Genomic DNA, 25,946 nt, shown 5'->3' with positions numbered 1-25,946 from the left:
TTGTAAACAACAGTTGGAGTGTAAATGCCATTAGATAGATAATGTGCTAAAGTAAACAACTGTTATTTTCTGCCTACTTACTTTGGTCAGGCTCTGTGTTGAAAATTAAAATAGATTAATTCAATCAAACTCCCCGTTGCACTGAAAAGTAAAAATCATTATGACCAGTGTGAAAAGTACAATTTAAAAGCTGTTGGAACACCCCCAAACACTTTAAGCCTTGAGAGTGATATGACTGTGATCTCAGTCACACATGGTTACAATTTCTGTTTCTCGTAAAAGATAAATTGTTTTCTTTATACAATGACCAGAGAAAATTAGAGGATGTCAGGGACAAAAACCTTGTCTCCTTAATTAATTATCATGGTTATGAATTAACTTTCCCTTTGTTGTCCTGATGTTCTTAGACCAGATGACAGAAAATTCATGACTACTGCACCTTCTGTAAAACATGCTAAATGTACTCTTACCAAAAAAAAAAAAAAAACACTGCCTATAACCAATCAGATTGCTATACCTATGCACTAATCTCATGTGAAAAATGTTGTAATCCTGTTAAAAACTCCTCTAGCTCTGCCTACATAAATGAAACCTTAAAATTCCCTACTTCGGAATGCTCGCTGTATTCCTTTGAAGTTGGTGTTTTCAGCTGGTCCATCCTTATGTTTTGCACTTGAATAAACTCTCTTTAAATTAGATTGTGACCATTTTGATTATTTTTGGTTGATACCAGTTTTGCCTAAGAAACCGGAAAGGCAGAAAGTCTAAATAACCAGTTTCACAATTAATATTTAGCAGATCTAGAATCTAACTGTGGATCTGACTGACTTTAAAGCTCAAAATCATTCTGCCTCTGTTAAGATTTAAGATTTAAGTAGAATTTTAGGGGAGAAATATTAAAGGCTCTGTTGGTTTTACAGTTAAAGTATTTAACTGCGTATATGCCATGAGTATTGCATTGTTAAAATTTTATTATAACCCAAAGCTTTAATGATAATGAGTCTCACATTTTGTAAAACTTAGAAGTTATACTCCATGCCTGATGAACTTTGAGCTCCAGTGAATAGATTGAAATAAAGATAATGGGGATGGTGTTTATTGTGTATATCTACGTATTACAAGAAAGTGATGAGCTCAGAAAAGCATTAGCTCGCTGGCAAACAGAAATAAATGAAATAGAGACATTCTAGCAATTATGAACTTGCAATATTGGGAAAGACATATGTTTGCCGATTTTACCCATAGCTCATGTTTGTAATTGCAGCACTTTGGGAATTTGAAGTGGGAAAGTTACTTAAGCCCATGAGTTCAAGACCAGTTGCCTATGTAACATAGTGGAAAACCAGCTATACAAAACATAAAAAACAAATTAGCCAGGCATGATGGTGCATGCCTATAATCCCAGCTCCTCAGGAGTCTGAGGAGGATCACTTGAGCCCAGGAATTAGAGACTGTAGTGAGCTGTGATCAGGCCACTGCACTCCAGCCTGGGTGACAAAATGAGATCCTGCTTCAAATGTGTGTGTGTGTGTATTTATATATATATTTATATTAGATATACACCACATATATATATAGTCATTTAGAAGCTAATGTGACTTCCACTCTAGAATAGCATGCCATTGCCTGATTTGAGAAGAAACAAGTGAAAAGAAGGGCAGTAAACTCCTTAGAAAAATAGAGTGTGAAGAAGAAATTTCATCAGTATATCCAGTACTGCGAAGGGAAGAATACACTTGAAAATAAACACAATAACAAAATAAATTAATGATCATTCTCCAGAGTGACATTTTCTGTGACAGTCTAGTAGGAGATGACTGGTACTGTTTGACTTTAGGGAAATATTACCTTTAATGCATTCTGAGTCTATGCTTACCAAGTAATCTTCTCATGGACAATTTTCCTATACTGGTGTCTAGCACCTAGAAAGGAGTGTCTTGGATCAGGGACTCAGACATCCCCATTTTTAAAAAGGCATATTTCAGATTACAAATATACACATGTGGAGTCTAGGTTTATCTGTCTCTCTCTTCTGCAGTTAGTTTGTGAAAGTCTGTTACCAAGAGATAGAAGGTTTCTGAGGGAACAAGAACATCCCAGCTTTTGAGCAGAAGAGACTCTTTCAAGTTTTATTTCACAGCAACCAGCAGATTCTGCTCTTCAGGTTGCCATTTCCTCCTCCACAGCTGAGGTAACTGACTGCTAGGTGGTAAGGATCCTGAGCTAAATGCTACAAGACATCCTACCTTGCACAAGTTTTTAGATGCTTCTTAGGAAGAAGATAACCTTTAATACAGACATGCATTTCAGTAAAACATCACAAGATAACAAGTGAGAGGCACAGCAATAACATGACAACTACCTTGAAGCCCCAGGAAAGCTAGCAGCCCCCCTGCCAGACAGAGAAAATATTGCCTAATCCTGACAGCTGCTCTCAGATCAATAAACTAGTGTTCAGCAACAAAGTCTGTGGTTGCGTGTGTTAGAATACGCATACATTCACCCCCACACACACACACCCACACACATATGTTATATATTTCTCTATATAAAGTGGGTGGCATTGAGACAAATAACATACTGAACAAGAGACTAGAATCCTCACTTAAATTGGATCATTTTGGGAAACTATCACTTGACCCTCAATTTCTTATTCTATAAAGCACAGAGGCAAGAGGAAAAGAAGAATGAAAAATATTTCAAAGTATTTTTTTTTGAGATGGAGTCTTGCTCTGTCACCCATGCAGGAGTGCAGTGGCACAATTTTGGTTCACTGCAACCTCCGCCTCCCAGGTTGAAGCGATTCTCCTGCCTCAGCCTTCTAAGTAGCTGGGACTACAGGTGCATGCCACCATGCCCGGCTAATTTTTTTGTATTTTTAGTAGAGACGGGGTTTCACCATGTTAGCCAGGATGGTCTCAATCTCTTGACCTCATAATCTGCCTTTCTTGGCCTCCAAAAGTGCTGGGATTACAGGCATGAGACACCGCATCCAGTCATTTAAACAAGAAAGATACAAAACACTTAGGACCATGCCTGACAAATAATAAAGTCTCAATATTATTTGTCTATATTCAGTTCAAGAAACACTGAGCCACAGTCATGAATTCATGGCACCTGAACTCATTCATTCACTTATTTTATGGAGCACCTCTCATGTGCCAGCCACAGCTATGAAGGATGCAAGAATAAATAAATCATGCTTTCTATGTTTTGGAAGTTCACTTTTTATCAAGGGAGAAAGACATGCAGATCAATAACTATAACTAGCATGATGGAACTCCAATTGTCCACATATAAAATGCTATGAAAACTCGCAGAGGGCTTAAAGAAAAGCGTCACAGAATGGTGGCTTCTTGGTCCCTTTCCATTAGCATGGTTGGTGCACGATGCCTTATTAAATTCTTAGAAGAGCAGGAAAAAGCATGCAATTCCACCTCTTTACTCCATTCTCACCTAGTGATTTCTCACCTTTGGTGACTGCTGTCTTGGACTTTTGAGAAACGAGGAAGGGACACGAAAATCTAATAGCTGTTCAACATTTTAGTGTGCTAGTTGCTTTATGTATAATTTAATATATGGCATAGAATTAAGTGACTTCAAGTTTTTCAAACAATAGACATCTTGGTAGTACTGTGTTTGTCTGCTTGACAAATTCCCACTATTCCCATCCTTCGGATGATAGATTTCCCCTTTTGAAAAAATAGTAGTATATTCCTTTCCTCACTCACTGTATGGATGGAAAAGGATAGGCATTTGAAATCATTTCACTGGCTATGCTTGTTGGAGGTAACAAGAAAGTTTCTCCTGTTTTTTCAATTCCATTAATTCTAAGCCTCAGAACTACTGGGTGCCTTTTCCATGCCACGTGATGAATTGAAGAGAAAGAGGGAAAGGACTAAAAGATGGAGAGAAAAGAGCATCCTAATGATATCAAATCCCTTATTCTAGTCTCTGAAATGCGAGTCGAGCATAGTATCTTTGCCTCCTGGTTTCTGTGCAGCATCAGTATGTTTCCAATAAATCCCCTTTATTAAAAAGGTTTCATTTCTAAACACAACATGAATAGTCCTTACTAATGCAGATTATACAACTACTGAGAATGGTGAAACTTGAACTCAAATTTGTCTGGCTCCACAGCCTGTGCTCCTGTCTATAAACCGGAATGCTATATAGGTATGTGAGCTCTTTGAATATCTCACCATTTGCTCCTGGACATTTATCTTTCAGTTATTTTGCTTGCAGGCCATATACTTGTCTAGATCATGCTAAAGTAAATGATGGAATTGATTACTAATGATACTAGGGAGAGGAAAAAAATATTTGGACTAATTGAAAGAAGGCAATATAAAGCATTGTCTATGCGTTTGTGCTCTGAGCTTTATCTGCCTATATTTAAATCCTAGCTTAACAGTTATACAGCCATAGGGGCCAAGGGAAAACTTCTCCTTTTCCCTCTGAATGTTTGCTAAAAAATCAACACTCAAAGAGTAGATTTATAGCAGAAAAGGCATACAAATGTATTAGCATGCATGGAGGGGAAATCACAGAGTGATTGCCCCACCATGCAATGGAATATAGATGGTATATACTCTTCTTCTTAGGGGAAAGGGAGATGGGGAAGTTGTACATAACTTTAGGGGGATAGTAAATAATTTTTAGGGAAATTCATTGGGCTTGAATTAATGAGATGGAAATTTTTAACTTGTTTTATAGAATTGTTGTGCCCATGAACAAACCCTAATCCAAACTTATGAGACAAGTTCAAGTCATTGCTGAGCTTTAGTCTGAAATTATTGATATAGGGCCCCAATGAAGTAATACAATTATAAGAAAGATATTGTGGAATTAACTGAAAAAATAGCCAACTTATCAAAAAGCAGACCCTGTGGAAGGATCTTTTTTTACTGCAGTATGAGCTCAGTTAATGAAAACTCTGGGAAGAGATCAGAGGTACATGTTGTCTTCTTCTGCAGGTCTAGACTTTAGGCAGATGAGAGAACTTCGGAGAACAACTTCTTCCTGTGCTTTGGGATAGACAGAAAATTGAGAACAGAAAAAGGGAGGGGAAGTCAGAGAGACCTTGAGGCTTCTTCAGTTCAGCATGTTAAAGTGCCATATTTTGGGGCATTGGTTTCTGAGCCTCTACAGAGTCTTCCTCAAGTTTTTCTCATTTATAAAATGAGGGAAAGGATCACCTAACTCATAGGATTGTTGTGAAGATTAAATGAATTAGTGCTTTTAAAGCACTGTAGTCACAGCTAGTATGTAAAAGTTGCTTGATAAGCACAAGATATTTTATTATCATCATCATTACCATCATTTGTTTATATACTGGAACACTTTCCTTAAATGGAATTTCATCTGAAAATATGTAAATTAGAGAAGCTTTCACAGATGTTTTATGCAATACCGATAGATATGCAAAGGCATGTTTTCAATGTCACAGTCCCCTTTATTCTTTCAAATTTGAGGATTTATTAGTTCCTGGTCATCTCCATGGATTCCAAAAGTACTTCATGAATAAATACATAAAGTAAATTAGATGAGATGTAAATTTATAACTTGCTTTATAGAATTGTTGTGCCCAGGAACAAACCCTAATCCAAACTACTGAGACAAGTTCAAGTTTAATGTAATAAAGTCTTTACTTAGCTTTATTCTGAAATTTCCATTAATATATACCCCCAATGAAATAATGAAATTATAAGAAAGGTATTGTGGAATTAACTCAAAAAAATATCAACTTACCAAAAAGCAGATCCTGTGGAAGAAACCAAGAAATTAGTGGATGCATAAGCACTTGTTTTTGTAGGTAATATATAGATTTAAAAAAAAACTTGACATCGTACTTAGATATGAATGTTAAAACTTTATGATGCCCATTGATGAAGGATAATTAATTAAATTTTAAATAATTCAATACTTTTACTATTAATATAATTGATTTAACTGTACATTCACATAACTTAATTTTTAGATAAATTTTGATTGAAATAATTTTAGATTTGCATGTGGTTGTAAGAAATAATATAGTGATATCCCCTTGTAACAATGGTAACATATTTTTAAACTATGCTTACTATAATATCTCAATCTGAATATTGACATTGATATAGTGCACCTGTCATATTTGGACTTCCCTGTTTTACTTGTACTCATTTGTGAGTGTATATATGTGTTTATTTTGTCCTATGCTACTTTATCACATGTGTATAGTAGCATATCTACCACCATTGTCAAGAAATTTAATCATCTCATGACTGCAGATATGCTTCTTATTACCTTTGTCTAACTTCGCCTGCATCTCTCCTGTTCCCTCCCCTCATCTCAAGCCACTAATATATCTTTCTTTTCTAATATTTTGTCATTTTTTTAACCAAACTCAGATTCTACTGCTCACCATTCAAAAAGTCAGACATGAGAAGCAAGGGTTTGCGGATGGAAAGCAGGATTATTCAAGTACTAGCAGGTTGAGGAAATGGTCAGACTCAAGTCTTAGAAAGTCATCTCAAATTCTCAGGCTGGCTAAATGGATTTTACTAGGAAAGGCAGCATGGAAACTATGCACAGGAATGGTGAAGGTCTGCTTGTCATTTTGCAATGGCTATCTTGAGTAGTAGATATTCTGGAGGCCTGGTTGGTGTCATCTCAGTGGGAGTTGGTTGTGGATTAAATGTGTACTGATTTCTTCTAAAAAAGGAGAAAATTTAAACTGTCACCTCTGCTTCATGCCTGAGTTATTTCAGGATTACGCTTTGGATTTCTGAAGCAAATAGGTAGATAGACATATGTGTAGCAAGAAAAAAAGTGAGGGAATGGTCACTTTTAGAGTGAGCTAGCAAGCTGGCTATACCAGTTATAGTTTCAAAAATGCTTTCTAAATGGAGTCCTATAGTATGTAACCTTTTGAGACTATTTTTTTTTCCCTTCACCATAATTTCTGGAGACTTATACAAGTTGTTGCCTGTATTCATTGCTAAGCAATATTTCATTGTATATAAGTACCATAGTTTGCTTAGTAATTGACCTGTTGAAGAAATTCTGGGTACATCCTAGTTTTTTACTATTTCCAATTAAACTGCCCTGAACACTTATGTGCAGATTTTTGTATGAACATTAAACGAAACCAAAATATTTTACCCCCAAATATTTTAAGATGGCTACTCAGAAGGGCTAGAAAACCAGCAACATCTGAAAAGCTGTCTTTTTTTGGAGGATATTTGCATTTGTAGAGAAAATTTGCATTGATGTAGTCAGGTTTTCTCTGATATTATCCCTGGTCAAGATCTAAGAAATATTAACTGAGTTTGACACATTTAAAGGTCTGAAGGTAACATTTACTATCTATTCTCTCTAATAGCTGCTACCTGTAAGGTTTCATCTACCTGTAAGGTTTCATCTACATAGCAAGACCACCTTTGGAAGCCAAGCCTCTTCTTCTCTCTTTCCCATAACTTATCCTGACACCACAACCCATTTTGTTACCATAACCTGTTTTGAGACCATAACCTGTTTTGCCACAATCTGAGCTTCTATTTTCTTCTGTAACCTCAAGATGGTATAGTAGGGGCCAGGAAAAAACTTCCCACTGCCCTTTGAAGGTTTGTTGAAAAATCATTGACAGAAGACAGGTTAATAGCAGAAAAAGCATACAAATTTATTTGATAATAGTTTTACAGGAGCTTTCACATTGAAGACCCAAGGAGAGACTGTCCATTTTTGTGCCAGGTTTAACAAAGTATGAGCAGCCATGTAGAGATATGACTAGAAAAAAAAGGTATGATCAAATACTGATAGACTGAGTGAGAAAATCCAGCAAGACCTTCCTGTCCAGATTCTTCTTGGCCTCTCTGTGCAGGATTCCTTTCCTCTTGGTATGGAGAAGATCCTCTCTGTAATGGGGTCCTTATATCCTACAATCAAACAAGATAGGACAGATGACTTATTTTTGACCAATTAATACACAGAAAGGTGGCGGTGGGGGGGAAATTGGAGTAATATTTTTAGATTTTTAGGTTTTACAGCTGATTTGGGGTGAAAGGGCTTCTGTTTTCTGTGATTCACCTTGGAGAAGAATGATTCTAGTTCTTATGCCTAGTGTCAGGGGAGTGAAAGGCCTAAGACAAAAGGGAGGGAGAAGTTCAGAGAGAGTTGCTCCTGAAGCCTTCATTTTGGGGTATTATTTTCTGAGAGCTTACAGTATAAAAATGTCAGCTATCTTCTTTTTCTTTACAATCTGATATTTTGATAAGATTCCCATGCACATTAATACATTTGTATGGTCTTTCTTCTGTTAATCTACTTTTTGTAAGTTAATTTGTCAGTGACCCTTCAGAGGGTGAAGGGGGAGTTTTCTTTTGGCCTCTACTACATGTTTTTATTTCTCTAGAATAAATGCCCAATAACATAATTGCTGAGACATATGGGAATTGCATGTTTATTTCATAATAAACTATCAAATGGTTTTTCAGAGTTTTATTTTTACAGTTCCACCAGGATTGTATGATTAATCTTGTTTCTCCATATCCTTGCCAATGTTTGTCACCTTTATTTTTAGTTTTACCCATTCTGATAGTAGTGATATCTCACTGTTTTTTTTTTAATTTTCATAGATCAATTTATTTAGAATTACAAATATTAAGAATAGAAGATTTATGCATTTCTTAATTAACGTAACAGTTTAGCTATATATAAGCTCTGCACTAAAGTTTTGCAGTGGCATAATACCAACAAAGAATACAGAAGCATTTTTAAACTATACAAAAATTTTAAATGGAAAATAATCTTGTTTCAGTTTTATTATACATTAACATATAAAAAGTCTCATTTTATGAAACACCTAAAGAAATTAAAACCACCTCTACGGCTATATCTTAAGTTCCAGATTTGAAAACAATGTATTATATTTTGAGTTTATAATATTCTGTATTAAAACAAAGAAAATTCCAAATACATTCTTTCTACAAGGTTAACATTAGGCAGGGTTTTCCTAAAAAACAAACAAAAAACCTTTCTTCTGCATTTCACAGCACTGGTTACTATATTTGTTTTCCTTATAAAATCTTTTTACTTTATAAATTGTGTACTGTTGGATTTTAACAGTAATCTGGTTTAAAAGTTGTGCAAATAAAGAAAAATATGAAAATAGTGTATTATCAGTTTTTGAAAAAAAAAAAATCTCGTAACAATAGCACTTTTGACCTGAACTGATGGGAAGACATGCCAAATCCATTTGCAGAAATTTAGCATTTTGCAGTTATGTTTTTTCTTTTTCCTTCATTTTATTTCAACAAACAACAAAGGTTTCTTTTATATAAGTTATTATAAATTAAAATATTATAAAATGATCTGTAGAACCATGTCATATTGCAAGTATATATCACGTATACTTGTAAAGTCCACATTTCCCATCCATATTTCAGTGACTTCCTTAAAACTAGGACTTCCCACACCTCATGATGTTATCTTTTGAAGACTGAGATGGTGATCAACTAAATCAAGTGGAGGTGTTATTTTCTGGATGGAATTTCCACATTACTACCGACATGAACAAAAAGACCAAGTTTCTTCATACTCTCCATTGCAGCAGTTGTCTGCATGTGTTGCAGTGAATTCACGCACTTTAAAAAAAAAAGGTCAATGCAATCTTTTTTTTTTTTTGAGATGGAATCTGGCTCTGTCACCCAGGCTGGAGTGCAGTGGTGTGTGATCTCCGCTCACTGCAACCTCTGCCTCCCAGGTTCCAGCAATTCTCCTGCCTCAGCCTTCCGAGTAGCTGGGATTACAGGTACCACCATGCCTGGCTAAGTTTTGTATTTTTAGTAGTGATGGGGTTTCACCGTGTTGGTCAGGCTGGTCTTGAACCCTTGACCTTGTGATCCACCCACTTTGGCCTTCCAAAGTGCTGATATTTACAGGCATGAGCCACCACGCCGGGCCAGTCAATGCAATCGTCCAAAAAATTATGTTCAGATATTTTCAGTTTAAAAATATTTGCTAATGCAAACATATGTAACATAAACAATGCTACTGCATCTGAATAATAAAAGAAAAATAAATATAATGCTGATCAGCAATGCTGGCTTAAGAAGTACAGTCTATTAAAATGCCTTATTTGGAGATTTAAATTTCCCTTGTTTTCCAGCGTTAGGTTATTTGGTGTTGGAAGCCTATATAAAGGAAAAGAACAATGTCCTATGCAATTGAAATAATAAAATTTTTACTTAGACTCTGTTGGTGTTATTTGCTGCAAAGGCATGTAAGTTTCCCATCTGGTTCAGACCACACTGAGTAAGTACAGTATGGATTTCTACATTCTTCTGAAAGCAACTGATATTAGAAGCATCTATTGTACTCGATATCATTTAATAAAACTGTGAATGATTTGAATTCAAATTCAGGTCTCCTCCTTCTGCTAGACACTTAATTTGTAACAAAATAGCTATAAGCCTGGAGATTAAGTCTGTCAGATTTTCATTTTCAACACAGGGCTTTCCTGATGAGGAATATGCATGCCGAACAATTTCCTGTGCTTCTTCCTCACACCTGTGTCTCATATCTCTCCACTGATCTGCAGGCTGGAGCCCCTGGTTTACAGCAAGCTCATAGCAATACTGTTGAACTTTATGCAAAACTTTGTTTAGGTCCTTGTTCAGCTGGTCAAGCTCTAGAACAGTTGTTCTAGTTGCATATCTCTGCTGAAATTAAATACTGATGGGCATGGAATGATTTCAGTTATTCTGCTTCTGTGTTCATTTCCCTTAATTTCTTGATATGTTCCTTTGTAATCATGAGAATTTTTGATAATCTGGTCACTTGGATGAGAAATTCTACTGGAAAATCACCTAATGTTTCAGTGTCAGAGCCAGAAATTTTACTTTTCCACAGTGGCTGTCCTAATAAAAGATCGTTATCTATAATTGGTGACTGGAGAGGAGGAGTATAATGTAACCGTGATGGGGGTCATAAAAAATCGAGAAGACCGTTGTTTAAACCGACAAGGGCTTTTGCTGAAGAGCTCTCGTCAGGTAACTGGCCGAGCTCCACCATCTTGAACGAGCTGAGCCGCGTTTTCAAAGGCTGCCCCGCCGCGGTGCATTGTGGGGCGGAGACTAGCTTTGCGAGGGAGGTTCAAATGTGGAGCTAGCAGCCCGCGGTGACTCTCCACGCAGCCCGTGCTGCGGGCGGGTGAGGCGGGCCCAGCTCCAGCTTGCGCGGCCCTGGGCGGAGATGCCGCTTGGAGGAGGCGCCGCACTTCACCCCGCGGCTACCTCAGGCTTAGCAGGGCGGAAGCCACTGCGGTTTTAAGTTGTATTTATCTAGTGGCTAATGCTATTGGATATGTTTTATATGCTTATTTGCCACCTATGGATCATCTTTGGCTAAAGGTCTGTTCATATCCTTTGCATATTTACTAATTTTTTTAAAAAACGTTCAGTTTCAAGAGTTATTTATATATTTGAGATTTTAGTTCTTTGTCATATATATGGCTTGTAAATGTATGCTACTAGTCTGAAGATTGTCTCTTTATTCTTTTAACATAATCTTCGACAGGACAAAAGTTTAAACTTTACTAAAGTTCAATTTACCATTCTTTCATGAATTATATTTTTGGTTTCAAGTCTAAGAACTGTATTTTTTTTTTTAGATCTATCTGAATTGCAATTATTTTGCCCTTTTTTAAGTTTTATAATTTTATGTTTTACATTTAATTCTATAATTAATTTTAGTCAATTTTTTTTTGTATAAAGTGGTGTAAAACACTGGTGAGGTTCAATTTTTTGCTTATGATTGTCCAATTGCTTTAGTGCCATTTTTTTTTTTAAAAAAAAGTCTAGCTTTCCTCGATGGAAGGGCTTTTCCATCTTTGCCAAAAACCAGTTGACCATATCTGTATGAATATATTTCTAGGTTTTAAAGTGTGTTCTATTTATCAATGTGAATATTCCTCTGCCAGTACCAGGCTGTTTTGATTACTCTAGCTATATAATAAACTGGACTATCTGGTCCAGTGATTTCTCTCACTTTATTCTTATTTATTTATAATGATTGTTTTAGCCAGACTGGGAACTATGCCTTTCAATACAAATTTTAGACTACTCTGGTCAATATCTATAACATTTGAAGGGATTTTGATAGGATTTTCAATAAACCTTGACATCTATTTAGGGAGAATTAAAATTTTATTATGTTGAAGCTTTCAATCTATCAGCATGGTATGTCCCCCTTTGTTTAATCTTCTTTAATTTCTTTCATTACCATTTTGTAATTTTTAGCATACAGATTTTGTATGTAATTTGATAATTGTATTCCTAAATATTTAATTTTATTTGTCATGATTGTAAATGGTATGTTGTTTTCAATTTTGGTTTTTCTGCATTCATTGTTAGTAGAAATATGAAACACTTTTGACTTTGCTACACTTATTTATTGTAGAAAATTTTTAAAGAAGTCCTTGAGATGCTACATAGACAATTATGTCATCTGTGAATGGAGAAAAATTTTATTTCTTCCTCTTATAGTGAGAAAGAATGGATACTTCTGTATGTCTTATATCTTTCTTTTGATTTATTGCAGTGGCCAGAACTTCCAGTACTATGTTGAACAAGAGCGATGATAATAGACATTTTTTTCTTGTTCATTTATTAGGCAGAAACTATTGAGTAATTTCCCTCTTAATAAGGACTCATGTCATTATATTGCACTTGCATGGATAATTCCATGTAGATTTCCCCATTTTAGATCTTTAATCACATTTGTAAAATCTCTTTAAGCAAGGTAACATACTCACAGGTTCTGTGATTAGAATGTATACATTTTGGGGGGAGGGTGTGGTTATTTATTCTACCAACAGCGCAAACAGTTTTTGCTCCATATATTTTGAGGCTCAGGCATTGGTGTATACACATTTAGGACTCATATGTCTTTCTGGCAGATTGATTATTTTATCATTATATAATGTCCTTCTTTGTCCCTGGTAATTTTCTTTGCTCTGAAGTCCCCTTTATCTGATATTAAAATGAATATTTTTGCTTTTATTGTTTTGACCTCGATGAGATATAATATTTAGCTTTTATTTTTGATTCATGATGGCATGGTATATTTTTTTCTAACATCGTATTTCAACTTATCTATATTGTTAAATTTAAAGTTAATTTCTTGTGAGCAACTTTTAGTTAGGTTATATGTGTATGTGTGTGTGTTTTACTCACTCTGCCAATCTGTCTCTAGTTGATACATTTAAGTCATTTGCATATTAGTTAATTACTGATATGTTAGTACTCAAGTATGCCATTTTATTATTTGTTTTCTTTTAGTTTCTCCTGGTTCTCATTCCACTGTTTCTCTGCTTCTCTTTTCTGGTATTTCTGTGGGTCACTTGACTTTTTTTTTCCCCTGGATTCCATCTTTATTATCTTACTGTGTTATTGAGTGTATCTCTTGCATACTTTTCGTAGTGGTTGCTCTGAGTATTAAAATATGTATTTGTGACTTATAACAGTTTACTTCTACCAAGCTTTTATCACAAGTATAAAAATCTCATATCCATTTAGGTCATTTTATCTCCTCCACTTTTAAAATGTCCTTTTTGAATATCAAATGATATTATAATTTTGTTTCAATCAGGAAATAGGGTTAATAAAACTCATAAGGGAAAAGCAGAGTATATTGCATGTACCCTTCTTTTGCCTCTGTTGTTTCTTCCTTCCTAATGCTGCAGGATTCTTTCTTTTACCATTTTCTACTTAAGCTTCATTTAGCAAATCATTAAGATTAGATTCACCAGTGACAAATTCTTTAGTTTTTCTTTGCTGTGGCTTGTTTTCTTTCCCTGGTTCCACTCCTCACTTTTGTACCTCTAAGTGGGCATGGGGATTCTCAGGCCTGGAAGAGAAAAGAGTGCTTTCCCTGGCTGCTGTATTGGTGATTCCCATTTGCTCTGGTGGGGAATAAAAAGCCAATGTAAGTTTTTTTTTTTTTTTTTTTTCTGTTGCCAGATTTGGGTGGTGAAAAACACATACTCTGAGGTGCTTCTATGTTGTGGAGGTGGAGACATAAATGCTCTTCCACTGTGTTCTTAAATCCTGGAGGTCCGTCCAGTTTGCCTTTTGCTTATCATCCTTCAGAACTCTCCTTTGCCTCTGTATCACATTATTTTCAGGGTTTATGATGGTGCTTAGGGATGAAACACAGGGAGAAGTAGGTTCTATGAAATCTGAGTATCAGAAGTCATAAGCTGAATTGTGACTCAAGGCTCCCCACCAGCTTTAGTGATGGCCATTACTAAAAACAAACAGACAAACAAACAAGCACAACACTGGAAATGTCTTTTGGGTTTGGCCTTACGCTGAGTCCTTAAAGGCCTTTGTTGTACATACAAATGTCAAAGAAAAGAGGAGAGCCTACAAGAGTCTAAGACATACTGGTAATACAGATACTGTCTTTCCCCAAATTTTTCTTATCTTTATGTAGGAATTGCAAAGTGCACCTTCACTGCCCATTCTGTCCTTCATTCTGTCATCTGAGTGATGTTCCTTTCTTTGAGCTTGGAAGTCTTTCTGCTATAGCAAGCAATAAAAGAGTATAGTCTTCTCAGGAAAACCCTCTTGTCAGTAACACATATTCCAGATATTCATGTTTTCTTTGCTTTTCTCATCAGAATGCTTGTATTTCATGTTCTCTCCATTTACAGTTTTTCTGCTTGACTGTAGCTCATTTCATTATTTTATGCTAAGATATTAATAGACATTATGGATCCTAGGAAATGTTTTTATTATAACAATTATTTTCAATGTCTCAACCTCAAGGAATAGTTAATGTAAATGCTTATTTTTGTACAGATGGTGGCCAAGATGTTTTGGGTTTTTGCTTTTCTGTTTACAAAGGAGTCAAACTAATTGATCTGTAGAGTCATTCCAGTATCATGACTCTAATTGATAAAATGTGAATGTTCATAATTAATCATTTCTCCCATTTCTGCAATAATAAGAAACATCCATATTTCCCAAATGTTAAATTATCAATGATTAAAAAAGGGATAATTATTCTACCTTTGCCAAGACTTTATTGAATGTATATGGGTGGGGTATATTGTGGACTCAGTGGCTATATTTTTGTGTGCTAGAAATAACAAGATATATGCTGAGAAAAATGATACTCTATTTTAAAAATATTTTATCGGCCGGGCGCGGTGGCTCAAGCCTGTAATCCCAGCACTTTGGGAGGCCGAGGCGGGTGGATCACGAGGTCAAGATATCGAGACCATCCTGGTCAACATGGTGAAACCCCGTCTCTACTAATACAAAAAAAAAATTAGCTGGGCACGGTGGCGCGTGCCTGTAATCCCAGCTACTCAGGAGGCTGAGGCAGGAGAATTGCCTGAACCCAGGAGGCGGAGGTTGCTGTGAGCCGAGATCGCGCCATTGCACTCCAGCCTGGGTATCAAGAGCGAAACTCCGTCTCAAAAAAAAAAAAAAAAAAATATTTTATCTTTCATTTTGCTTTCTTCTTGCACACAGGACTACATTCCACAGTTAGAATATGCAACTACCACAAAAGGAACATGTTACAGCACATATTCTATGTCTCATGCCGTTTCTATGTAGTTTGCTGACAATGTATTTAAACAGATGCTACCATTTTGGCCTTGTCCACTAAAAACTCAGGCTTGCAGGAAATTTATTTCTTGGCTTTCTTCTCACAAATTCTTTACAGTAATAGAAGACTTATTTGGTAGTCTTATTCCATTAATTATATTGATTTTATGTATTCTTATCCCTGTATATTTAAGAGAAAGACCCATAAAAAAGATGGGAGAGGGAGAGTGACATAACTGGGAAAAATGTATGTAATTCTACCAAAAGCAACCTTGGCAAGTTAAATAATTGAGCTCTGTTTTCTGCCTATAAAATGGAAAAACAGTGAGGTAGAAATCATCAGGTGATTTCAGTGAATGCTTAAGAATAATTTCCCTCTTCTCTTTTATGATAGGGTTAATTCTGACATAAATAAAAAATATAGAGAAAAATATTTATCTTTCTTTGTCTTCAGGTTTCTCATTTAATAGGGGGCTTTAGGTTAGTAGATTTAGATTGTAGAATTGTTTACATCTGTAACCTATTCCTTTCAAAACTCCAGAATTTCCTTGTTTCTGTGATTGGTGCAACCACAGGGAATATAAATGATTAAGACAGAGTTACTAGAACCATGGTGATAAGCTGTTTCTTCAGCAACTGAGAAATGGCAAGGGAGGAGAAAATAATTGAGTATAACTAGATATTTAGAGAAGATTTTGAGCTTTTACTGAGTTCTCAGATGCATTCTTTATGCAGTTGTACAAGTATTTAATTGCATTTTTTCCTTCTCTGAATTTTAATCTTTTTTATTTTAGAAAGCTTGAGTGATTACCAAACATTATATTCGACTTCTGCATACATAAGAGCTGCTTCATGAAGTTCTCTGAGAGAGTATTACTTAATATTCCTCTCAGTTTGTGGAATGATGTAACAGAATAGCTAGGATTGCTTTTCATGTCTTTAGCTAGCTAAAATCTCATGGCATATGTTATTTTGCTGTCACACTATTGGCTGTGTGCCATTGTAGGCAAATTGTTATTTAAGTTAAATTTTCATAAATCTTAGCGTTCCAATCTATAATTTTTTTGAGACAGATCTTTCCTCTGTTGCCCAGGCTGGATGGCACAATCATCGCTCACTGCAGCCTTGACCTTCTGGGTTCCGGTGGTCCTCCTGCCTTAGCTTCCTGAGTAGCTGGCACTATAGGGGCACACCACCACATTCCGCTAATTTTTGTAGAGATGAAGTTTTACCATGTTGCCCAGGCTGGTCTTGAACTCCTGGGCTCAAGTGATTCACCTGCCTCGCCCTCTCAAAATGCTGGCATTATAAGTGTGAACCACCATACCCAGCCTCATTCAACTCTATTTATTTTATTAATAGGCTTATGCTTTACATGCTGGGCTCCTATTAAAGCACTCTTACAGATTTATTTAAATATAAATTGTCACCAAGATGATATTTCCACCAATGTAGATATAATCTCTTGTGTACTACTTGACCAATAGTGTACATATTCTCTCTCCCTCTATGTCTGCGTGTGTGTGTGTGTCTCTGTGTATATGCCTTTAATTGACACATCAATTTTTAACATTTGTTTGATGGAACATTTTCTTCTATTATTAAAAATATATTTAGTAAAAATAGATAAGAGATGTTCAGAGACAAAAATAAGGAACTTTTTCTGTCCAAATAAAATTACTTTTATTATCACATATATACTACTGTTATCGATTTACGTGCATATATATATTCACAGAGTTGTATTCTTTATGCACATGGCTTTTCTACTTTTAAAAACATAAACATTTTTCCTTCGAGAGACTTCATAATTTGAATACCAATCTTATTCTTGGTTGATACCCCATAATTTACTAAGTCATTTCCTCTTTTAAAATATTTATATTGTTTCTTATTTATCTGCCATCTCAGTACATTCCTGTTGCTATTACAAAATATTTCAGACTGACTAATTAATAAAGAACATACATTGATTGCTCACAGTGATGGAGGCTTGAAATTCCAAGATAAAAGAAACAGCAGGTTTAGTGTCTGGTGAGGGCCTCATCTGTTTCCAAGATGGCCCTATGAGAACTGTGTGCTCACATGGTGGAAGAGGGTGGGCCAAAAAGGGCAAACACTGTGTGAAGCCTCTTTTATAGGATCTTAACTCCATTTGTGAGGGTGGAGACCTCTACTTGATTATCTCCTTAAGTTTCTACCTCTCAGTATTATCCCACTGGAAGTTAAGTTTGACCACAAGAATTTGATGGACATACTCAGACCATAGCATCTGCTATCTACTATCTATATTTCTCTTTATATTTTGAACTATTAGAGATTATCTTATTATGTGACTTTGTACATGTATGTTTCTCTGTGTGTAGTTTCTGTTCAATTATTTCTCTCTGATGAATTCCTAATAATAGAGCTAGAAGACTGACAATTATAAATTCTTATGTTGTTCTTACTGTGTATTTTGGCAACTTTTTTCTAAAAAGGTTGTATAAATTTTAAAAAGTTATTTTAAAAATTGTATGATTTTGGAGGTGTTAACAGTATACAAAAAATATTGCTTGAAAATATAATGTGGAATTGTGTCCCATTGTTAGTATATGTGGAAACCTCAAAAATATTTGTCTTGAATCAGAATATTAACTTTCCAATTTTTATTTACTTCAGTGTTTAGTTTTATTATTAAAACAATAATCAAGAAATCACGTTTTAGAGGATTTTTATTTTTTTGAGACATAGTCTCTCTTTGCTGTCCAGGCTGGAGTGCAGTGGCACAATCTCAGCTCACTGCAATCTCCACCTCGTGGGTTCAAGTGATTCTCCTGCTTCAGCCTCCCAAGTAGCTGGAATTACAGGCATCCACCACCACACATAGCTAATTTTTATATTTTTAGTAGAGATTGGTTTTGCCGTATTGGCCAAGCTGGTCTTGAACTCCTGATATCAGGTGATCCATCCACCTGGGCTTTCCAAAATGCCAGGATTACAGACATGTGCCACTGCTCCCAGCCATGTTTTAGAGGTTTTTGAATAAGTTTTAGAAATTATTGTTTTTATTTGTTTTATATGTGGATAGACTCACAAGCATAGAAAAAAATGCTTTTAGTAAGGTGTTCTTCTGATACATTATGCTATTCTGAATATTCACTATCATCTCTTAGTAATTTTGCTGTAAATAACTTTTGCAGAAAGACATTTTTGATAGAAGTCGGGACAACTGAATATGTACCTGTCAGATAAATTGAGGTCTTTTCTGTCATATAGTAAAGTCCTGATGTTACTGTTCTTTTTCCACACTGTAGTATTTAATAACATCTAGAGTAGTAGTTTTATCTCTTGAGATAATTTTGAATATCATCAAAATGAACTTAACCACAACACGCAATTTGAGACCTCATTAAATTATAAATCTATTATCCTTTATTCACAGGGAGGAACACACCTGGATTTTCTTCTAGTCTTAGTCCATATTTATGTAATATCCACCTGAAAATGCAGGCTATCTAACAGTTACCTAAATATCCAGAGTATGTGTGTCTTAGTTTACTTTGTGCTGCTATAGCAGAATATTACAGAATGGAGTTTTTTTTAAATAAAATTTTTGTTTTCACAGATCTGGAGGCTGGGAAGTTCAAGATCAAGGTGCTGGCATTTGGTAAGCTCTTTCTTTATGAGTCTTCACATGGCAAAAGGCAGAAGGGCAGAAAAAGAAGTAGACACTACACACTGACATGGCAGAAGAGCAAAAGAAACTGAACCCACTCCTATAAGCTCTTTCTATAGTAGAATTAATCCATTCATGAGGGAGAGCCCTCATGACCTAAACATCTTCTAAAAGGTGACAACTTTCAACACTGTTGCATTGAACATTAATTTTAGGGGACACATTCAGACCACAGAATGAAGGTAGAATGGCAAGCCATCCAAATTATGAATTGCATTTTCTCCTTCCCAAACAAATGTTTTTTGTTGTTACTTTAATGTAGGCAGCTTTGTTGATTTTCTTCTCCCCTTAGATTTTGGTGTTAAATGGCAATACATATTCATTGTTAGTATTAAACAAATATCTTCTGACATATTATGTTATAAAAGGATAATTGATAAAAGGCTGAAATTTCAGAAAGCAGGTGTTCTTCCTATATATGCAGAAGTATCTATACAGTTGAGCTGTACTTGTAATATTGGCATGCTGATAATGCGCATTTTAAGGGCAGAAAATCTGATTAAGCATTCCATTTGTCTTCTTTCTGTATAGAAATGAGAATGATTTTAGGAAACAGAGATCTGATCAGATTTTCATTTCAGCTTCATAAAATAATAATATTCTAAAAGAAAGGCCATTAAAACGATCAGGTAGAAAAATTTTCAAAAGATATTAAGTGTCTTAACTTTTTCTGTATTAAGTTTATCAAATATGGCTATGTGTGATAGTTCAATTGTTTTGTTCATGTGTGACTAGGCCTTTCAAAGTTCATTTTTCAAAACAGAAATGCATTAACATTTAATGAAAAGATTAATCAATTCTTTCTAATTTGGGTTTTACTTTGGCAAAAAAATAAACAAAATTGACCTTATAAACTTTTTTCTTTTTTATTTATCCTGGCTATTCTTGATATGTGTTTCTTCTATTCTTTATATGTTCCTATTAACCTCAAAACTAATGCAATGTTGATTATTTTCTAAGGTTATGTTTTCTTGGAAAGTACAAGCATTTTTCAGATCAAATGATAGGCTAATTTTTAACTGTGAGGCGTTGAATGAGATGAGTTGTTAACAAGTTGAAATATCTAGGAAAATTTATAATACATTTGATTCTAGTAACAGAAAAATGTACAGAAGGGGCAATTCAACTGTTAAAATTTCACATCAACACTTTAAAACCAGTGAGGTAACTGCAAACTCTGTGCCTGTTATATTTTAAGAATTTTATTTATCTTGAATGAAGTGTTAAAAATCATGGTAGCAGAAGAAAGTTTAGAAATTCTGGAGTAAATTCCTAGGGTATCACTTTTTGATGTATTATCTGTTAATTGATATTATGAGTGCCAAATATTTCTTTACATACAATTGTTGGATCTCCTTTCTTAACCTTAAAGATTCCCCCGCTATTCGTCAATTCTATAAGCATCCATTGTGCAACTCTAATTTATAAAGATTTGCCTAATTAAAAATAAAATGGACCGGGCACGGTGGCTCAAGCCTGTAATTCCTGCACTTTGGGAGGCCGAGGCGGGTGGATCACGAGGTCAAGAGATCGAGACCATCCTGGTCAACACGGTGAAACCCCGTCTCTACTAATACACACACACACACAAAATAGCTGGGCATGGTGGCGCGTGCCTGTAATCCCAGCTACTCAGGAGGCTGAGGCAGGAGACTTGCCTGAACCCAGGAGGCGGAGGTTGCGGTAAGCCGAGATCGCGCCATTGCACTCCAGCCTGGGTAACAAGAGCGAAACTCCATCTCAATAAATAAATAAATAAATAAAAATTTAAAAAAATAAATAAAAATAAAAAAAACATGTAGTTGAGGAAAGATATTTCTTGCTTTCACCTCAAGAATACTAGAATTATGTTCTTTTCCATTTTAATCCACACTTTTTCTACTGTCTTCAAGCAAACAACCCTCCAAAAAAAAAAAAAAAAACAAGTAGCATAGCATTAGTATTAGTAAAATGCATTTCTTGAGAAATGAATAAGCAGATCTACCCCCTGAATTTGTAGAGTCCTTGGTAAGTGGAACCAATGGAAGTGCAAATAAAATATGTCTAAATATTTGAAAGTGATAAGCTATAAAACTGTTACGAGTCATAAATTGTTAAATAAAATATTTACTTTGCTTTTATTTTGACAAATGTACCTTTTTTTTTTATAGTGACCTGTAAAGAAACTCAGATTCTTATTTAAAATGTTTGATCATCATTGAGTTCTTTCTGCATAAAAATATGGCACTATGGGGAGACTTGGCCACTCACTCCTCGATCTTGGTCCCCAGGCTGCAATTCACCACCTTCTTTCCAAAGTCTCTTCTCTATTCTATACCAGGAGAGGCCTGAGTGACTATTTCAGCCTGCTCATCTGTGCTTGGTTCTCATCCCTGCAAAGCTGCTTTTGACCACTTCTTAAGTTTAGTGTTGCCCACGTTGTGAGTGTGTGCATAACTGAAGGGGAGCTGAGATTAGTTTCTTGGTATGTTCATCCATTGACCCAATGGACCTTTGCCTCATAGAGCAGTGCACAGCCCAAGAATGTTGATTCTCTGAAGTGAATGCTCCAGACTAGGGGCCATACTTGCCTAGTTTTCAGGGTGGTATTATTGGAGATAGATGACTTATATTTGAATCTCTTTTGTCCCAACAAAAAGTTGTGTTTTCTTTAGTATAGAAGCAGAGTGCCTGGATTCGAATGCCAGTTTCACCACTTTATAGCTTTGTGACTTCGGGAATATTATTTAATTTCTCATTCTCTCAGTTTCCGTATCTGTAAGTGAGGATAATAATAATAATACCTAACTTGATTATTTGGAAACTTAAGTGAGTAAATGTTAAGTGGTATTTATGAAGTACATAGTAGAGTGCTTGATAGGTGCTTTTTAAAGAAGTAGGATAGTTTCCTTATTTGTGAAAATGGGGATTTTCATAATATTTTCATCATAAGGGGTTGCACAAAATAAATAATACCTAAAAAGTGCTATTTCAATGTGTGGTACAAAGAAAGTATATCAGATTATTAAATAATACTAGAATGTAAAGAAGTAAGAATAATTTTACTGCATACATATAATAAAACTAAAATTTAGAGAAATTTTATATTTTTACTCTTCGTTAGTACATTTTATTTATTTTTTTGACAGTAATACTACGGGCAAGCTTGTCTTGTCTTTGCTGGTTTGAAGAAATAACTATTACCCTTTTAATATATTTTATTGTTTTTAGTCACCGTTAATTCGAGAAATTGGAAATTCTTGTCTCATATTTGTGATTATAAATGAATTCATGCATTTAGATGATAAACATTTGTTATGTGGTTTAATGGTATAAAAGTTCTGGGCAGTCAACTTCATAGCTAACACAGGGGCTAATAAGATATAATCAGTCAACTGCACGAAGTCACTTTGTTTCTCTCAGAAGCAATCTTTTACCTAGAATGACAGATACATGATAAATTTATCTTCACAAAAATGGTATACAAAAGGTGAAAATGGTAAACTAAAGCACATACTCAGTGTATTCCTTTTGGAAATTGCCTTAGGCAGAAACATAAAAGCTGACAATAATTTTTTCTCTATTTTTTTTAATTGCTTAAAAATAAAGAATAAAGGTAGCTTTTAAGGTTCCTCAATGTCAAGAAATAGTAGACTCCATTCTTTAGTTAATGGAAAATAACAATCAGTCTCCTTAAAGTTTCTATCATTGTTCATTTACAATGAAATGAATGGGCATATTCATGAAATGATCTATAAAGCTGTATGAAATCTTAGAAATACTGTTTTTTGATTATTGACATCTTAAAAGTAAATTTCATTCATAATTCATTAAAGATACAATGTAGTGCAAACACTTAAAACTATTTTTTGTTTAAAAGCTTAATTTTGGAATTCAATTACTTAGAAATGCAATCATTGCTGACATGTTTAAATGATTCAACACTAGGTTATTACTGTGGTTTTGAGAAAATATATTTATTGCACATTTATAAAAATTTGAGCTTTTAACATAAAATGTTTTCAGATTATTCAGTTTAATGGCTTTCAGGAAAACTGTTATGCCCAAGTTATAAAATGTATATAGATATCCTACTAAACTCAAAATTATTTTGAGAGTCACCAATCAAATGGTGAATGTATCACATTTCAAGATATGAAGTTCTCTAAAGGTGGTAAAGATACATTTGAGACAGAGTCTGTTTCTTACAACCAAGCATTGACTTGAATCTTAATCAGTTACTCTATGAAAAGTCAACTTTTTAGTTAAATTTTTTAAAAGTATGAGTGTATACATTTCAGTTTAATCATCTTAGCTTTTTCAAATTTTAAAACATTCTTCAAATGTCAGATTTGTGTTTCATGGCATTTCTGATTTGAATAAAATTAAGAAAAAATGTGGCAACATATTTTTATTTAGCATAGAAATATGCTAAGCAGCCTTTCTGCCTCCGCTGCCATCACGGTGCCTGTGAAAAACTTGTGGTGAAGGGGGGCAAAAAAAAGAAACAGGTTCTGAAGCTCACTCTTGAGTGCACCCACCCCATAGAAGATGGAATCATGGAAGCTGCCAATTTTGAGCAGTTTTTGCAAGAAAGGATCAAAGTGAACGAAAAAACTGGGAACCTTGGTGGAGGGATGGGTGACCATCTAAAGGAGCAAGAGCAAAATCACTGTGACATCCAAAGTGCCTTTCTCCAAAAGGTATTTGAAATATCTCACCAAAAAATATTTGAAGAAGTATAATCTATGCGATTGGTTGTGCGTAGTTGCTAACAGCAAAGAAGAGTTATGAATACGCTATTGCCAGATTAACCAGGATGAATAAGAGGAGGAAGACAAGGATTAAATTTTATTTATATGGAATATTTTATAGGCGTTCTTGGACAAAACCTGGGAATGAAAATGGTGGTTTATCCTTGTGTCTCTGCAGTGTGGATAGAACAGAAAATTGGAAATTGTAGTCAAAGGGCTTCCCTTGTTTTGCCACTTGTAAGATTGTAATCAGTGCTAAATGAGATAATCCATGTAAAACATGTTGCAAAGTATGTGACATGGCGAACACTAAAAAACATGTTAGCTATAATTTTTATAAGAAGAAAGTTTATATGCAAGAGGTACACATGTATATTTAAGAGAAAATGGCCATCAGAAAAGTAAAGATGAAATTTTAAGTAATGAGGTTTTCATTTGTACTTTAAAGTCAAAACTTAATGGGGTATTTTAGTAATGTGTTCAGACCTCTTTTTTGAGGCTGAGTTAGTTGCGGTGAATGAAGTAAAATATCAAAATAGTAACCATTATTTAATTCACATAGATGTATTAAATGGGCCTAAGAAGCAGTTACATCTGGATGTTTTAGTAGTTCTTCAGGAAATATTTTAGAGTGCTTAATAAGATAAACACAATATTATTATTATTATTATTATTTTATTGCATTTTAGGTTTTGGGGTACATGTGAAAATTATGCAAGGTTGTTGCATAGGTGCATACGTGGCAGTGTGATTTGCTGCCTTCCTCCCCTTCACCATTTCTGGCATTTCTCCCCATGCTATCCCTCCCCAACTCCCCACCCCCCGTCTGTCCCCCCCATTCCCCCCCTACAGACCCCAGTGTATAGTACTCCCCTCCCTGTGTCCATGTGTTCTCATTGTTCAACACCCACCTATGAGTGAGAACATGTGGTGTTTGATTTTGTGTTCTTGTGTCAGTTTGCTGAGAATGATGGTTTCCAGGTTCATCCATGTCCCTACAAAGGATGCGAACTCATCGTTTTTGATGGCTGCATAATATTCCATGGTGTATATGTGCCACATTTTTCCTGTCCAGTCTATCATCGATGGGCATTTGGGTTGGTTCCAGGTCTTTGCTATTGTAAACTGTGCTGCTATGAACATTCGTGTGCATGTGTCCTTATAGTAGAACGATTTATAATCCTTTGGATATATACCCAGTAATGGGATTGCTGGGTCAAATGGAATTTCTATTTCTAGGTCCTTGAGGAATCGCCACACTGCTTTCCACAATGGTTGAACTAATTTACACTCCCACCAACAGTGTAAAAGTGTTCCTATTTCTCCACATCCTCTCCAGCATCTGTTGTCTCCAGATTTTTTTAATGATCGCCATTCTAACTGGCATGAGATGGTATCTCAATGTAGTTTTGATTTGCATTTCCCTAATGATCAGTGATGATGAGCATTTTTTCATATGCTTGTTGGCCACATGTATGTCTTCTTTTGTAAAGTACCTGTTCATATCCTTCACCCACTTTTGAATGGGCTTGTTTGTTTTTTTCTTGTAAATCTGTTTTAGCTCGTTGTAAATTCTGGATATCAGCCCTTTGTCAGACGGGTAGGCTGCAAAAGTTTTTTCCCATTGTGTTGGTTGCCGATTCACTCTATTGACTGTTTCTTTTGCCGTGCAGAAGCTGTGGAGTTTGATCAGGTCCCATTTGTCCATTTTGGCTTTTGTTGCCAATGCTTTTGGTGTTTTGGTCATAAAGTCCTTGCCTACGCCTATGTCCTGAATGGTTTTGCCTAGGTTTTCTTCTAGGGTTTTTATGGTGTTAGGTCTTATGTTTAAGTCTTTAATCCATCTGGAGTCAATTTTAGTGTAAGGTGTCAAGAAGGGGTCGAGTTTCTGCTTTC

The 25,946-nt window shown here is 35.2% G+C and overlaps 1 long non-coding RNA gene and 2 pseudogenes across 3 annotated transcripts in view; 2 read left to right on the top strand and 1 right to left on the bottom strand.

Moving 5' to 3' along the window:
• LOC105720166 (uncharacterized) overlaps positions 1-25,946 on the top strand; it is a 458,507-nt gene that overhangs the window by 365,040 nt on the left and 67,521 nt on the right. For 2 of the 3 annotated variants that reach the window (XR_010338347.1, XR_001108084.3), the window contains exon 5: positions 19,207-19,776. This is a non-coding gene — a long non-coding RNA (uncharacterized LOC105720166). Of the gene's footprint in view, positions 1-19,206; positions 19,777-25,946 lie in introns of those variants that run through there. The other variant, XR_010338346.1, reaches the window with a different exon arrangement.
• LOC105719989 (protein lin-9 homolog) lies at positions 10,227-13,937 on the bottom strand (annotated as a pseudogene).
• On the top strand, positions 20,422-24,144 carry LOC105719988 (large ribosomal subunit protein eL22-like; annotated as a pseudogene).

This window comes from Aotus nancymaae, unplaced genomic scaffold (assembly GCF_030222135.1).
Source record: "Aotus nancymaae isolate 86718 unplaced genomic scaffold, 86718_ANA_hifiasm-v0.15.2.pri h1tg000059l, whole genome shotgun sequence".
NCBI classification, from domain to species: domain Eukaryota; kingdom Metazoa; phylum Chordata; class Mammalia; order Primates; family Aotidae; genus Aotus; species Aotus nancymaae.
This window is presented reverse-complemented; position numbering and strand designations above follow the sequence as displayed.